Genomic DNA, 16,614 nt, shown 5'->3' on the forward strand with positions numbered 1-16,614 from the left:
ATTGACACGTATTTGCTCGTGTTCCAGTACCAATCCATGTGTCCGCAACAGTGTCCTGAATGGAAATGAGCCGTATTCCACCACACTGGTCACCTGGGCCACAGTACCGGGCTGCCCAGGCACAGGAGCAAGGTCACAACAGCCCTGAAGCTCTCCAACACCCAAGCTCTGCAGCTCATGAGGCCATCCAGAAGCACTCCCAGAAATCCACCTGCTCCTGCCCTATGGGGAAGGGCCCCATTAAGAGAAGAGGCGGGATGGATGCCTGAGGAAGGCAGGCTGCGGATTCAGTGCGGGAGACAAAGTACCCAACAGTGCACACAAAACAAAGAATGGGCTTCAGTGGACATCCACAAGAGTCTGCTTCATGCCATCCTCTCTTCCCTCCCTCCTTGCACCAGGAGGGAAATCAGAGTTTATTTTCTTTATTTTCTTTTAATTTTAACATTTATTTATTTTTGAGAGACAGAGAGAGACAGAGCACAAGGAGGAGAGAGAGACACAGAATCCAAAGCAGGCTCCAGGCTCTGAGCTATCAGCATAGAGCCCGATGCGGGGTTTGAACCCACAAATCGTGAGATCATGACCTGAGCCAAAGTTGGTCACCCAACCGGACTGAGCCACCCAGGTGCCCTGCGAAATCAGAGTTTAAACAGAGTCTTCTAGAGGAGTTAGTAGGGATAACAGACGCAAGGGGCAGGAAGTAAACAGTCAAAACTTTTAAAGTTTTACAAACTCATCTGCATTTGAGCTTTCCTCTGCCTTTTTTCACTAGAGCACCCACACTGCACTCAGACATCCAGGCCTTGTCTCCAGAAGCTGTCTGTCTTGTCAGGGTAGGCAAGGGAACTAACTCTACCTTCGTGGAAAGCACTCATGACAGAGTCAGCAATAACAAGACTGTGCCAATTCAGTTAAATAGGGCTTTTTTCTTAAGAGTTGATCCAAAGATAATTGCCAAAGAAAGCATTTCTTTTATAGACTTATTTTCTGGTGTAAGTATGTCCAATCCAGATGAACTAACTAATTGGTATGAAGGGACAACTACTTGGTGAATTAAATAAATGCCTTTTTCACATAGAGACTCGATAACAAGGTTTTGGGTTTTTTACTATAAAAAGATCCTGTGAAATAAGATGACATATATCATAGAAACAGCAGCTGATTTAAAAAGCCATTTACAACATGGCTTTTAGCAAAAGGTAAAGGTATAAATAAAACTGAGTTAAAATCCAGGCTTACAATTAGTCATAGACAATCATATTCAAGTTACCTCCTTTCTCGGACACTTAATTTTGTTTATTAAAAAAAATGGGAAATACACTAACTGATAAATACATGTCAATGTTTGTAGAAATTATTTAAACTCAAAGAATGACTTGTAAACAGCAAATGCCCAATATATAATACATAAATAGCTATAAACAATGAAAGTGCATAAACACGGATATAACTTATGATGGATACATGAGGTCTTAGGCATACATTTTACTAAACGTACACTAAATGTCTACTAAATTTAATTGAAAAAAAATTTACAAGACTTTCATTGCAAAATGTCAAAGAACATTCTAATAAATTAATAAATGAAGATAAATCGTTTTCATGGATGAAATAGAAAAATACCATAAAGAAAGCAATTTTCCCCAAAATTAATCCATAAATTAGTTCAATGCTAATTAAAATCCTAACAGGATTTGACAAGCTCATGCTAAAACACATATAAATGGCACAGTATGGACTGGGAAGGATAATTTTGATAAAGAAAAAGAAGACAGGTTCATTCTCCTAGCATCAAGTTTTGTTACCAAGTGGTAAGTGATCGAAGGTGTGTGGTAAAGAACCAAAGAGCCACAAAAAAACCTATACTCAAGAAAACTTGACTCACAACAGAAGCGATGATCAGAAGCAGAATCATGGGGATGGGAAGAAGGGCAACGAATTAGTCAACAAATGGTGCTAGGACAAAAAAGATAAAATTAGAGCCCTGCCTAATGCATGTGTGTGCGCGTACACACACACACACACACACACACACACACACACACACTTTCAAAATTGATTAATTACCTATATAAAAATCAAGACTTCATAGCTTTCGAAAGAAAACACAAAAGAATACCTTTATGACATATGGCTAGAGAAAGTGCTTTTAAACAAGACATGGGAAGCGCAGATATTAAAGGTGGGGGGGGAGGAGATCAATTTAATCATCTTAAAATGAATTTTTAACTGATTTTTAACAATAGACACCACAGGAAAGTTAACAAAAAGCTATGGACTAAGCGGAGCTATAGAAAAAAGAACTTGTGTCCACTTCCGATAAAGAACTCCTGTCAGTCAATGAGAGTACAACACTCTGCTCCCACTGCTGGACAAAGACTGGACAGGCAGTTTGTAAAAGGGAAATCTGAAGAGATAATAAACATAGGAAATATGCTCAGCCTCAGCAGTTAGGGAAATAGTAATTAAAACCACAACAAGCCGCCCAGCATCCCCATCCACTTGGCTAAAAAGACTGTGGCAGCAAGCGCTAGTTAGGAAGGCGGGAATACGAACTCTACGTTATGGGTGGCACTAGGCCGGCTGAAGGTCGTTGGGCAATTTCTGGTAAGGCTGAATCGGGGCGCACCCTGCAACCCAAAGGCTTTCTACATTCTGTAGTGGAGAAACTTTCAAGTGAGGGCACATGAATACATGTACAAGAATATTCATTACAGTACTATTTGTGATACCAAAATTGGGGAAACAACTGCTTATCAGCTGGGTTTTATTCATGCCATGGGGTATTATGCATAATTCATCTCAAAACTATAACTTTGGATGAGAAACTTAAATTGGAAAATACTACCTACAGTATGATAGCAGTAACTTCAATTTTAAAATGCTAAACAATTCTCTATATTATTCACGAAAACATAAATATGTAGAAAACCTATAAAACATTCATGAGGATAATGTACATCAATTTCAGGCTAGTACTTACCTCTGGGGAGAGAGGAATAGAAAGAGAAACAGGAAGAATGACAGAGTAGGGCTTAAGCCAGACTACCTTTTTTTTTTAAGATAATCTGAAGCAATAGGCAAAATGTTAATATCTATTAACATCTAGATGATTGCGTATATGGGTGTCAGTTATATCATTTCCTGTGCTTTTTTGATATGTTTGAAATATGGCATGATTAAAAAGTTTTAAATTACTATTTAAATGATTTCTGCTTGACAATAATATCATTAGTCTAAAATTCATCGGTCTGAGTCAAAAGCAGTGGCTGGATTTCTTACATCTATGCATTACTCTATAATGAGGGAATAATTAAAGATATAAACATATATTTAAAAACAATGTGCTGACTATAAATTAGCCTTGCACAATCTTGTTCTTCTTTTCCCTGCCAACAGTTACATTCTTAAAACAACCAAAATGCAGTCTTTTTAAAAAGTGCCTATTAGTCAAGCCAGTGGTTTTCAAATAATGAAATGCTTTTGTTCTAGAAAGGGGATAAAAAAAAATCCCTCAGATGATGCCTCAGAACCTAAACTAGACAAAGAGGCAGTGTATTAATATTAACATGTTTTATGAGCTCAAGTTTGTAAATGTGTATTTTATCAAGGTCATCAGTAGGAATTAAGGAAGCTTTTATAGTAACATAAAAATTCAATATCTGGTATTGTGGATGATAATCACAATAATATAACAAGCTTCCACATTCAATTTACTTTGTGTTTTATTATCTTACTCACTGTGGAGAAAATCTGGATGCATTTCCACTGTGTACAAGTTTTCTACTGCTGTATAACAAATTATCACAACCTTACAAGCTTAAGACAACACAACGTGTAATGTCACAGTTTCTATGGGTCAGGAATCTAGAACGTTTTAGCTAGGTCCTTTACTTGGGTTTTTCAGGGCTGAAATCAAGATGCTGGTTGGCTGAATCCTAATTTGGAATTCAGAGGCCTCTGTCAAGTTCATTCCAATTGTTGATGAATTTGTTTCCTTGTGTATGACTAAGATCCCTCTTCCCTTCATTTTTAAGCTAGCTATTGACAAGGAACCATGCTCAACTCCAAGGGGTTGCTCTCCTCCCATCCTTATCCTGGAGCTTTTTCCATAACATGACAATTTTCTCCTTCTCAGGGACAATAGGAGAGCATCTCTATAATGCTTTAGCTTCTCTTAAAGGTCCCCTTTAATGAGGTCAGGTCCACAAAGATAATCGCCATTTCGATTAACCCAAAGTCAAGTGATTAAGGACCTTAACTGCATATGCAAATGCCTTGGAACATACAGTATGAGATAATCACAGAAGTGACATCCCATCATCTCCACGGATCCAGACCATATTCAAAGAGAGAGAATTATACTGGGCATGCAACACTAGGGGGTGGGTATCTTGGGTGCCACCTTGGATGCTGCCAACCACACACACACACACACACGTATGTACCTGTCAGTGGTAAATGTTTTTGAGAGCCTAACTCGAAATCTAAGGATTCTTGAAAAAGGTACAATGGGACACCTTTTCTTTCCAATCTATATAACTAACATCTAATCTCAACTCTCATTCCTGATAAATATTCAAATTCAGACCAAAAAAAAAAATCCAAAGCTCACAAAAAGGAATCAAATTAGATTTTCACCTGTTACTGGACACCAGCCATGCTCCTAAGCCAATATATCTGAACCATCCCTGATCTATGTGGGCCAGCACACAGGTACAGCAGCAGTAAACCTGCTTAATGATTTTGCTTGAATGGATAGGTTCGTGCCTGATTTAAAATAAAACAGTACAATCTTCCCAGTCAATGACACATTTATAAGCAGTGTAAATATATGCACAGGGATGGAGGAAATGAAATGCTTCATATTGATGTCTGTTTAAAGTCAACTTAACCTGGCACCTTAATAATGATGAAGCTCTTATTACAGTTTCTGTTGATTCTTTTACTTATGTTTAAAGAACTCAAAATAGTATTTTAAAAGGCTGTATAAACTAAATACATCTGCAATTCCTGAACCACCTCTGAAAACCCCTGAAATGGAACTTTCTTCATAATAACACAGAAGATCTTCATTTCAATTCCAAAATTCACCGCCAGAAGCTCTGCAACCTAAAACTCCAAAACCCCTAAGGCTTCTGTGAGCCCCAAATGCTTAAATGAAATCATCCATTAAAGTGCCTGGTGCCTGGGGGGTCCTTAACAAATGGTGACTGTATAAGCCAGGATGACCCCGTTTCTTTGACTCATCATTAAACTTCTATTTTCTCAGGAAACAGTGAAAAAAATCACAAAAAGCCTGAGTTTAAAGAATGGATGCTATTGTATTGTTTTAAAAAACCAAAAGAGAGAGGGGCATCTGTGTGGCTCAGTCGGTGAAGCATCCGACTTTGGCTCAGGTGATGATCTCACGTTTCGTGAGTTCAAGCCCCATGTCGGGCTCTGTGTGGACAGCTCAGAGCCTGGACCCTGCTTCAGATTCTGTGTCTCCCTCTCTCTCTCTGCCCCTCCCCTGCTTGTGCTCTGTCTCTCTCTAAGATTAGTAAAACATTAAAAACAAAAGAAAAAATAGAACAGAAGAGGAAAAAAGGCAAGTAAAAAGTCCAAACAAAAAGAACTGATTTTAAAACTGAGTTGAATACTTTCAGCCATGAAGAAAGTTTGACAAATAAATAGAAAATATGACTCACCGAGGGATGACCACAGCTAGGTAACTTACATATTGTCTTGCTAGTATTAAGCCTTTTATTCTTCAGTACACAATGAAGTAGGCAGAGTATATAAACTAACATGTTAAGATGTCCAGTATGTATTACATTAAAATGTAAATTATGCTGGGGCACCCGGGTAGCTCAGTCAGTTGAGTGATGGATTCTTGATTTCGGCTCAGGTGGTTATCTCAATGTGGGATCGAGCCCTGCATCAGGCTGCACACTGTGCGTGGAGCCTGCTTAAGATTCTCTCTCCTTCTGCCCCTCTCCCCTAACTAGCGCTGTCTGCCTCTCAAATTAAAAAAAAATGCAAGTTATGAAAAAATGTGTATGCTATGATCTCATTTTGCAAGAACAAATATGTATCCAAACTCAAATATGTATCCTGAAATGTTAGTTTTCTCTAAGTAACAGGATTGTGATCATTTAAACAATTTTGACTCTTCTTTTTTTAATATGTCTCCAATGTGCTTACCTTATTTGTGTAAATTTTGTAAATGAAATTTGATTACTTCATATCAGCTTGCTTAGGAGCAGCAAATACTGAGAAAAGACTTTTATATAAGTTACACTAAATTAGTAAAGTGGCACCTCATTGGTTTTTTTTTTATATCTAAAAACCTAAACCTACAGTGCTTGCAAGTCTGAAGTTACAAGAGATAAGGCATCTGAACACAGGGGGAAAGAAAGGAAAGTAGATGAACAGAGCCCGGGAAGAGACATTTTTTTAAAAAATGGCTAATAACCTAAAGATGATAGTGAGGAAAGATAGAGTGAAAGAAAAATGAAGTCACAGAGAGACAGAAAGGAAAAATCAGCAGGAAGAAACAGGATCACAGAAGGGAAAAATAAAAGTCAGGGAGCAAAGAAAGAATGGCAAAAGGGAAGAAATACATTTTTTAAAACCATAATGTGGGGCGCCTGGGTGGCGCAGTCGGTTAAGCGTCCGACTTCAGCCAGGTCACGATCTTGCAGTCCGTGAGTTCGAGCCCCGCATCGGGCTCTGGGCTGATGGCTCAGAGCCTGGAGCCTGTTTCCGATTCTGTGTCTCCCTCTCTCTCTGCCCTTCCCCCGTTCATACTCTGTCTCTCTCTGTCCCAAAAATAAATAAACGTTGAAAAAAAAACATTAAAAAAAAAAATAAAAACCATAATGTAAGAGGAAGCTATCCCTTCCTAGTCATCTCTTAATGAAATGCAAAATCTTAAATAAGGTCATAATGAATCATTTTTAAACTTATGTTTTGGTTGGGGTTCCCCCCCCCCCCCCCAAAGGAGTGAGAAATGACAAGTGTGCTTGATAGCCAAGGTTAACTTGACCTCTATCAGTACCAGAGATTCGACAGCACTGCAATTAACCCACCAGGTCTCTTTCAGATCTTTCTCTGTAGCTATAGCACCAACTTCATGATCGTCTTTGAAAAATGAAGAGTGGTTACTTACTGGTTTACAAGTGCAGTTGATGTAACAAAATGTTCACTTTTGTTTTTGGACTTGAAACTTTAAGTGTGGTAAAGGAAGTGAACCAATTTCCCCCAAAATTATTCTCAGAAGAAGAAGGAGTAAATATCAAAGTATCTAATAAATTCCCTCTATTTTCCTGTGAACACTTTCTCAATTTATACAATCACTGTCCCCCCTCCATCCTCAAAAAAGAGAAGCAACAGATCTTTTCGCCTCTTGTATACTTTAACAAAGTGGAAATTGTCTCATTGCTACTGTATGTTTTAATGATGCAAACTTTCTTCTACTTTTCTTCCTTTATATTTTCTTCTTCCTCTTAGCTTAAGCAGTTGAAATCTAGCAAAAGTAAAAAACACATTTTAATCTTTGGATAATCTCTGGAAAGTAGGAAACCTGTCTCACAGCTCTTCCCTGAAAGAGAAAGCTAAAGAGATGTTGCATACGGTGGTTTCATGAAAAAGCCCCAGAGTTCTCTGCCACTCCTTCTATAGAGAGGGTGGTCCCTTGTCCTCTGCCCTTGATTGTGGGCAGGCTTATGACTGCTTCAAGCAAAAGAGTATAGCAGAAGATTCCAGAGAACTTCTAAGGCTAGGTCATCAAAAGCCATGCAGCTCCTGCTTGGCTCTCTTGAAACACTGGCTCTTAGGAAGTACCGTCGCAGGGAGCTTCTCAGAACACTGCTACATGCTGCAAGGAAGCCCAAGCCACATGGAAAGGCCACATGTAGGCACTTCAGTTTATGGTTCCAGCTGATGGGTGCCCACCCTTTGAGTCATTCCAGTCCAGAAGCCAAACAGACCAGTGAAGAAGCTTCCAAATGATTCCATCTCCCAGATATTTGTGTCCTTCCAAATGAGACTCCAAGCAATGAATTATAAGCCATCAACCTTGCTTTGCCATGTTCAAATCCCCGACCCAGATTATCAATGAGTATAACTAATCATTTCCACTGATAATGGGTTTTTGTTTTATGTTACTATGTTTCGGGTGTTTTTTGAAGCAACAATAGACAGCTGGAACAATGGAGATAAAAAAAAAAAAAAAAAAGGTCACGCAATAATTATTACCGTAACTTAACTCTGATCACAGTGGAAAGAGTGGGCAATCTAGAACCCTTATGTCACCCAGTGTCACATCCAGAAAACTGCAAACAGGTGGAGATTAAAATCTCTTTTCTCTCTCCAGTCTGTCTACCAAACTTTCTTCCTTTTTTTTTTTTATTTCTCTTTTTTCTTTTGATCTTTGTTTCATGCCTACCCCTTAAGTCTGTCCTTGGGTCACTGACTTACTGTTCTAGTGGGTAGTCATTTTTCATGAAACAAATATCTACCGAGCACTGTTCTAGACATTGAGATTAAAAGATGAGGAAATCTGTGTCTGGGACCTTGTAATAAAATGTTTTTCAAACTGTGGATCACAACCATTAATAGTCATGAATTCATCCTGATAGGTCTTCCCAAACATTTTTAAAATATAAAATAATGCAGAAAATAACATACTAAAAATCACAACAACAAAAAAAAAGGTTTTCCAGGAGTGCCTGGGTGGCTCAGTCAGTTAAGCATCCAACTTCAGCTCAGGTCATGATCTCACGGTTTGGGAGTTCGAGTCCTGCATTGGGCTCTATGCTGATAGCCTGCTTCAGATTCTGTGTCTCCTCTCTCTGCTCCTCCCCGACTCACGCTCTGAGTGTGTGTGTCTCTCTCAAAAATAAACATTAAAAATAAATTTTTTAAAGGCTTTCCAAATAGTATAAGTGACTATTGTTACATTAACCTTTTTTTTTTTTTCCTAAGTAGGCTTCATACCCAGCGCAGGGCCTGATGCAGGGCTTGAATTCATGACCGTGTGATCAAGACTGGAGCAAAGATCAAGAATCAGACACTTAACCAGCTGAGCCACCCAGGCGCCCCTGTTTTATGAATCTTTTATCCTTTGACACAAACACATGATGTCTATATTGTTTCCAGCCTAAAACTTTGAGAAAATGTAGTCTAATAGCTAGACAAAAATAACCTCATTTCTGAAAGAAAAAAAAAAAAAAAAACATGAATGAGATTATGCTTAGGAAATCTGCAGTTAAATTGCTGGCTTTGGAACACATTGTAAGAATCACAGAGCCTTTCTCAGAACTGTTTTCCTCCACTGATAACTGGTTTTGTTTTTTACTATTGTTAGTTTTGTTTAGGAGTATTCTAGTGTTTCTAGGGCCATTCTTGGTAAACAAGTGCCTGCCTTCAGAGTGCGTCACTCATTCTGTATCTGAGCATGACACAGTTAAATGTTTGAGTACTTGAGTCAACCTATTCATTGGTTTAATAACTGAACTAGAGAACATGGAATTATCATGACCTCTGGCATTTATCTTTGCTTGCAATTCTAGAAGCAGTCCTATCTTACCAAACCCAAGCTAGGGAGCCTAAGCAAAAAAAAGTTAGCTGCCTGTGTAATCACCATGATAGCCTCTATCCAACAGTCAGTGGTAAACATTAAATAACATGTCATAAAACCACTGACATCTGAGTAATTCTGATGGCAGTCAGTACCTCCTCTCTCCTGCGCCCTCTCATTTATGTGACTCAACTTAGACTGGCTTTTTTTTTTCTTCATCCTGAAATAAGTATATATTCTTCCAAGTCTTCCCTAGAGGAAAAGCACCAAATGATTTAAAATGATAGCTCCCATCCAATTCCCAAACTCTAATTAGGAAATTCTAAAACCACCCAAAAAAATGTTTTTACAGAAAACTTCAGAAAGTCTACTGCCAATTTAGTTTGAGTCACTGAGAACAAAATACCAGGATAGAGGTGAGATGACATTCCCAGAACAGGCAGTGGCTGGCCAAAGCCCAATCCCAGGGCTGCATAGCTCGTGAGGAAGGTCCGGACAGTCTGAGGAGTATGTACACATGTGTGGGTGTGTGTGATTGTGTGTGTATTCCAATTTTAATAAGTTGAGCTTGATAGGTTGAGAAAGGGCTGAGGGAAGCCAAGCAGTACCTACCATTTCATCCTAAATAACATCACAGGAATCAAACACCCAGGTGTGCCATAGGGCCATCATCTTGCCCATAGCGCAACCCCAGCCTTCTGTCTTCATCTACTGAACTGGGAAAAATCTAGTATGTTCTTTAGTAGAATTTTTTTTAAGTCTATATATTTGAGAGAGAGAGAAAGACGTGAATGGGGGAAGGGCACAGAGAAAGAGGAAGAGAGAGAGAATCCAGCAGGCTCTGCACTGTCAGCACAGAGCCTGATGCATGGCTCAGAACTCACGAACCATGAGACCCTGACCTGAGCCAAGATCGAGAGTTGGATGCTTAACCGACTGAGCCACCCATGCGCCACCTAAAGTAAATGTTAATAATATTAATAATCTTTTGGTTCCTGACTTGGAGAAATTCAAAATGTAAGGTCTGGGGAGTAATTATAAAAAAGTGTTGGTTCACATGTGGCAAGATACTACTACAGAGTGAATGCTTGTGTCTCCCAAATTTGTTTGTTAAATCCTAATGCCCAATATGATGATATTAGAAGGTGAGGCCTTTAGGAGGTGATTAGGTCATGAGGGTAAAGCCCTCACGAATGGGATTAGTGTCCTTATAAAAAGAGACCCTCTGGAGCTTTCTCTCCCTTCTGCTATGTTGAGTGCACAGTGAAAAGATGACCACCTCTGAACCAGGAAGCAGGCCCTCTCCAGACACCAAATCTGCCAGCACCTCCGTCTTGGACTTGTTGTTTCCAGAATTGTGAGAAATAAAATTTTATGGTTTATAAGTCACTCACTCAGTCTAGGGTATTTTCTTATAACAGCCTAAAAGGACCAAGACACAAGCCAACACAAAATGACATTATTTCAAAGCGTTTTTTGTTTTGGTCAAAATGCTGGCTCCAACCTCTGTTCTTGGTGACATGTTTTCACCATATGTACATGCAAAGCCAACTGCAAACAGCTGCATTCAGTTGTTCACTGGTTATTGGAAAATGGGTCACCACTGTGGAGTGTGACTATCATAAACTTCTCCTTCATGTAATGAAAAAGAGTGTGTGGGGGTGGGGTAGAGAATGCCAACAAGGTTTCTAAGCCATGGCCCATATTTTCCTTCACGGAAAGTCTGAAGCATTCATTTATTTAAGCCTAGAATCCTCTCTGCTCTCCTGTGACTACTGCTTCCTTAGAGTCAATTGACTAAAGTGAAGAACTTATGATAGGTGAGCCACATGAATATTAATAGATCCCCAGGGTGAAATAAAGTAAAATACACTTTCTCAGAATTGAACAATCACATAATTTGGGGTAAATTATCTTTCATAAGTATAGTTTGATTCTTAGAGGTTGTAATTTGCTATAATGAAAATAAAAATGATAATGCTGACTAAAATTATATTACTGTCTGATTATCTGCATAATAATGATTTATTTGTATACTGTAAGGTACAGGGGGCTCTTATTTTTCCCTCCCCATGGCAATTGCAGTGAACTAGAGATAAATTCCTAAAGCTGACCATGTTCTCAGGAATAGGTCATTTATTCCAAATAGGGAGTACTTCAATCCATAGAACTGATTTAATTATTATGAGACTTCATGAACCCTTAAAAATTTTAATTGATATTCAGCAATGTGTGAATATCAAATTCAGATGTGTGTGTGTGTGTGTGTGTGTGTGTGTGTGTGTGTGTGAATATATATAGTGTACTTATTTTAGAGAGATAATTAATAAGCTGTGGGGGACCAAAGCCAACCTCAACTTTTTAACATTGATTTAAGACTCTTAGAGAAGCATTAAGATTCATTTATTCACTCTACAATTCCTCCATGGTGAATAATCTGAAAGTGTATGTGCCTATTCTGTTAATTGAATTAACCAACATCATACATATTTATTAAGAGACTAATTGTACTTTCTATCTTACAGAGAAAACTGCATCACATTAAATCAACAAACAGTCCTCAAACACCTATTTCTTTTTTGTTCAAGAAACCAGGTGAGACACTGGTAAAAGGGGTCTAGAGGTGGAACACAGTTTTTGATTGCAAGGTGTTTCGAATCCCATGGAGAAGAAATACAAATTAGCACACAAATAGTTAAACATCATTTCAAGGCAACAGCAAAGAGATGCAGGTTCTGATTCTCTACAAATGAAACTACCAGACAATAACTAAAGAAACAATGATTCTGAAAGCAGTAAAGATGGGAAGAAATTTACAAAGAAGACTGAATTAAGAAACTAATCTCCAGAATTGGGGTTAAGATTCTTTCAGGCAAATAGCCAAGGTTTCTTCCAGCTCAAACAATTTAGGATTGGTAGGGAGAAGAGGTCAGCTGTCCTGAAATGGCAGTTATTTTAATAAGACTGCTTCCAGTGTGTGTTTGTTGCGAAGATTCATCTCCCCAGAAGCAAGGAGTATGTTATTTTGTGTCTTTATCCAAAGCACCTAGTCCTGTACCTGAAACACGATAATAGGAGGAAGGGGCGGGAGGAAGAACAGGACTGAATTCCAGAAGCAAGGTTTATTTAGAGTTTATTCAGGCAGTTTCTCTGAAGTTGAGAAAACAAGATAGACAAGCAACATTGAAAATGTTGCCTGGGGCGAGACTGTGACATGCCTTGATGGCCAGGTTAAATAAGTAAGAAATTGGACCTCATGCTCTCTCAGCAACAGTAAAATGATGCCTCCAGTTCAGGGAGCACCCAGGCCTATAGGCCAATAAGATTTCATAATGTGGATTTTCATCATACGCAGGAATAAGGGGAAAGATCCAGAACCTGCTCACACTTCTAGTGGTAGTGTGCAATCATGACCAACAGCCTTGTTAAAAATGCTTGAACCCCAGCCCTCATCTACTGAATCTAAACCTCTAGATTTGACACGTGATCTGCATTTAAATCTGAGAGCTGCTGTTTTGGAAAATGAAAGTACCCCAGGTGGACATGACACAGACTTACTATCTAAAAAGTAAAACACTACATATTATATTATAAATACACTAAAACCATTGCAGTATATATAGTAACTGGGCAGATTTTATGGTGTATGAGTCAGATGTTTAAAAAATAAAGCATAAGAGTTCAGATTCTACTTAACAGATTTTTTAAATGTGCACTGAATCACATAGGTCCACAGAGGATCAAATTATAAACCTAACTGATTCAAAAATCATATTCCCAATCTTTTCAAACATGACCCCCATCCATCATCAATTGGTGTCTATCTAGTTTATCTCTAGACTGAAAACTCTATGAAATCAGGGACTTATCTTTTTCATCCCATCACATGCTTAAATGTCAAATCTGAGCAAATAGATTTCTCCCTCTTTCACTCCTATGCCCCAATCTACAGGAAATATTAAGATTTTTTTCTACTTATTTTCCTATGAATATAAGTTAGAAAATGTTTTATGTTCTATATTAGGAGTACCCAAAAGGGATGTTAAAATTGAGTATGTTAGTCAGATAATTATATTAACATTTTATCTGGCTGTGCAAATCAACAAATTTATCAAGAAGACAGCACTGTGGAAATAAATAAAGAGAACAGTTCAATTTAACTGCAATATGTTATTATTAACCTTAGCCAAGATATCAAGGAGGTTAATACAAAGCAAGCTTTTTTTTTTTTTTTAGTTTAGTTATTATTTATTTTGAGAGAGAGAGAGCACAAGTGAGGATCAGAAGGGGGGGTGGAGAGAATCCCTAGCAGGCTCCACACTGTCAGCACAGAGCCTGATGCAGGGCTCAAACCCACGAACCATAAGATCGTGACTTGGGCCAAAATCAAGAGTCAGATACTTAACCGACTTAGCCACCCAGACGCCCCCGTGGCAAGCTTTTTGAAGGCAGACATTTCAAGAAGATTTTTATCTGGTCCCATTTTCTCCTTGGAATCAAGAGAGCTACCCAGCATTTGATGTCAGTCTCTAGATCTATTTCAAAATACCCTTGCATTTCCTTCCTCTCCACGGTAAATGGTTTTCTGATCATTTCTAGCATAGGCTGACCACTCTTCCAGCATGATACATTCAGACTAATCACAGGGAAGTCTGTAGTCATTTATGGTTTAGCTTAGAACCATAAGGCTCCCCAATGCCCTTAGAATAAAATTTAACATCCTTAATACGGCCTTACAAGGCCTTGAGAATTGAGGCTTATGCAAAACTCTCTGGCCACATTTTGCCCATTTCAAGGGCCTCCCCCTGCACCTTTGTCTTAGATATCTGCTTAAATGTCACCTGCTCCAGGCTAAATTAGGTCTGGATGCTTACATTTGTCCTTTGTGACACTTAACAATTATAACTGGCTAATTTGGGCTAAATATTTATTTGTCTTTCTTCCCTTCTGGACTTTGAGAATCACGAAGGTTGGAACTATCTTGGGCTCAACACAGTGCCTGGCACATCCGGGAAGTCCATACAAGTTTCTTTTATCGAACATACGCATGCATAGTTTTGTTTTGTTTTTTTTCCTCCTGGCATGGCTGTTTCTGCTTGACAGCCCTGGGTTATAAGCTGGCAGATCCAGTACAAGTAGCCTATCTAGGAGAGTCCAGTGCTTTCCAAAAGCTGGTGACAGGCATTCCAGCAGCCATCAGGGCAAGGAGCGTCCATAATAAAAGTCAGGTTCAATCACAAGTTAAAAAAAGGGAGAACTCAGCAGCAAGGTACATGTGAACGTAGAGTCTTTAACAAGGCCACAGCAGGCAGCAGGTTGTGAGAAAGGCACGGGAGAGAGCAAAGGGGCAGCACAGAAGAAATGCTTAGAGTCAGGAACCCCAGGAGAGTTGAGCGGACAGGGCAAGGTGAAAAGCAGGAACATTTTTCTTTGCATTCCTGCCTGCTGAGAGCCGGTCCTGGGGCACTGGCTCAGGTCTGCAGGTGGGGGCCCGTGCCGGTCACACCTGGCAGAGGGCAGCTTGCAGAGGTGGTGACAGTGGCTTCTGTTGAACAAATCCAGAATCTTCTACCGTAGGCGGCAGAAAAGGGAATGCGGCTGGGTCAGGAAATTTACAACATTCCTGGGCTCTGGTTTGATCAAATTAAAATGCCTATGCCCGTGAAAGTTCTTTGATCAAGAGTAACCAAGACCCACATAAAGTGGTTTAAGTAAAGGGGTGGGACTGAAAAGCCCCGGCAGGTCCTCTCTCAGGGGTGCAAAGACAGGACACAGAAAGCAGAGAGGGAAATCAGGATGGGAGCTTCTCCCTCTCCACCACTGCCGACTCCCTCGGGGGGCCTTCATTCCCACTAACCTCAATCCTTCCTGCAGGCTGGTTTTACTCTGTGCGCTTACAGCTTGCTCTACCAACTATTTGGCTTGCGGGATGACTTATCTGCCATCAGATGTGATTCCATATGACTGCCCGTTCCGGCAAACACCACCACCCAACTCACCCCTGAATTTCAGATTCCCAGAAGAGAGTATGGGGGGGCCCAGCTAGGATAATGTGTCAGCTCGTGGTGCCATTGGCTCTGTGACAATAGGCAAAGGACACAGGGCACCAGGCCATAGAGCTGCTGTCTGGTTCCTGCCCAGGAACCAGGGGCAGGACAGCTCCCCAGGAAAAGACATGCCTCAGTTTGCTTTGCATATTGTTTGGTGGCGGTGTTGGTGGTGGTCTGTGGATGCGTGACACTTTCTTCAGGGAAGAACACACTCCAATCGCGAGGCTTCCTTAAACTATTTCACATACAGCCTTGTATTTATTCTCCCTAGCGAACCCTCCCTTGTAATGATCTTCAGTGACTCTCCAACACTTCTGCCCCCAAACCAAGGCAAAACTAAGACTACACATGTATTTTATGAATGTATGAGAAGCAAAACAACACATGCAACAGACTGTTATTTTTGTTCTCTATTACAGTCCATTCTTAAAGCTCTTTCAATTGACTAGAATGATGTAACTCCCACTAATGAGGGATGATCTACAGCTTGAAAACCCCTACTATTAATTCTATTGTCCTAGAATCTTATCATCCAAAAAGTTTTGCACTTTCACATTATACCTAAAATAGAAGAAAGTTCCCCAATCTTTTCTCAGAAATACCTCCAACCCCACAAGATTTTAGCCACTTTTAGAAGATGAGCCAGGTTGACGTGAGATGTCTTGTGCTTCAGGACACCAACCCAAAACAGAGAAAGATGTGATTAACAAAAATGCCCCTGCTCTCTCTTTATTAGACAGCCTACATCCACCGTACAAAAAAGGGCACGCTTGAAATAAAAATTACCCAAGGCATATGCACAAATTTGAACTGTTTTGATTACAGCGATCTTGAGCCAGCCACAGGACGCTCCTGTTCTCATTTTCTGTAGTGACCAACGGAGACACGTACCCCTGTGTTAGCCGACCCAGTTCAGGTGTCATCCACCATCTCTGCACAAAGCTGACCCTCCCATACAGAGGTGAAGCCAGTTCCCCTGGACTCACTAGCTTTGCT

General features: G+C 39.7%; 1 protein-coding gene across 5 annotated transcripts in view; it reads right to left on the reverse strand.

Moving 5' to 3' along the window:
• The window catches only part of ELMO1 (engulfment and cell motility 1), a 594,484-nt gene that overhangs the window by 391,812 nt on the left and 186,058 nt on the right, over positions 1 to 16,614 (reverse strand). The gene's annotated exons all lie outside the window — the stretch shown is intronic.

This window comes from Prionailurus viverrinus, chromosome A2, assembly GCF_022837055.1.
Source record: "Prionailurus viverrinus isolate Anna chromosome A2, UM_Priviv_1.0, whole genome shotgun sequence".
NCBI classification, from domain to species: domain Eukaryota; kingdom Metazoa; phylum Chordata; class Mammalia; order Carnivora; family Felidae; genus Prionailurus; species Prionailurus viverrinus.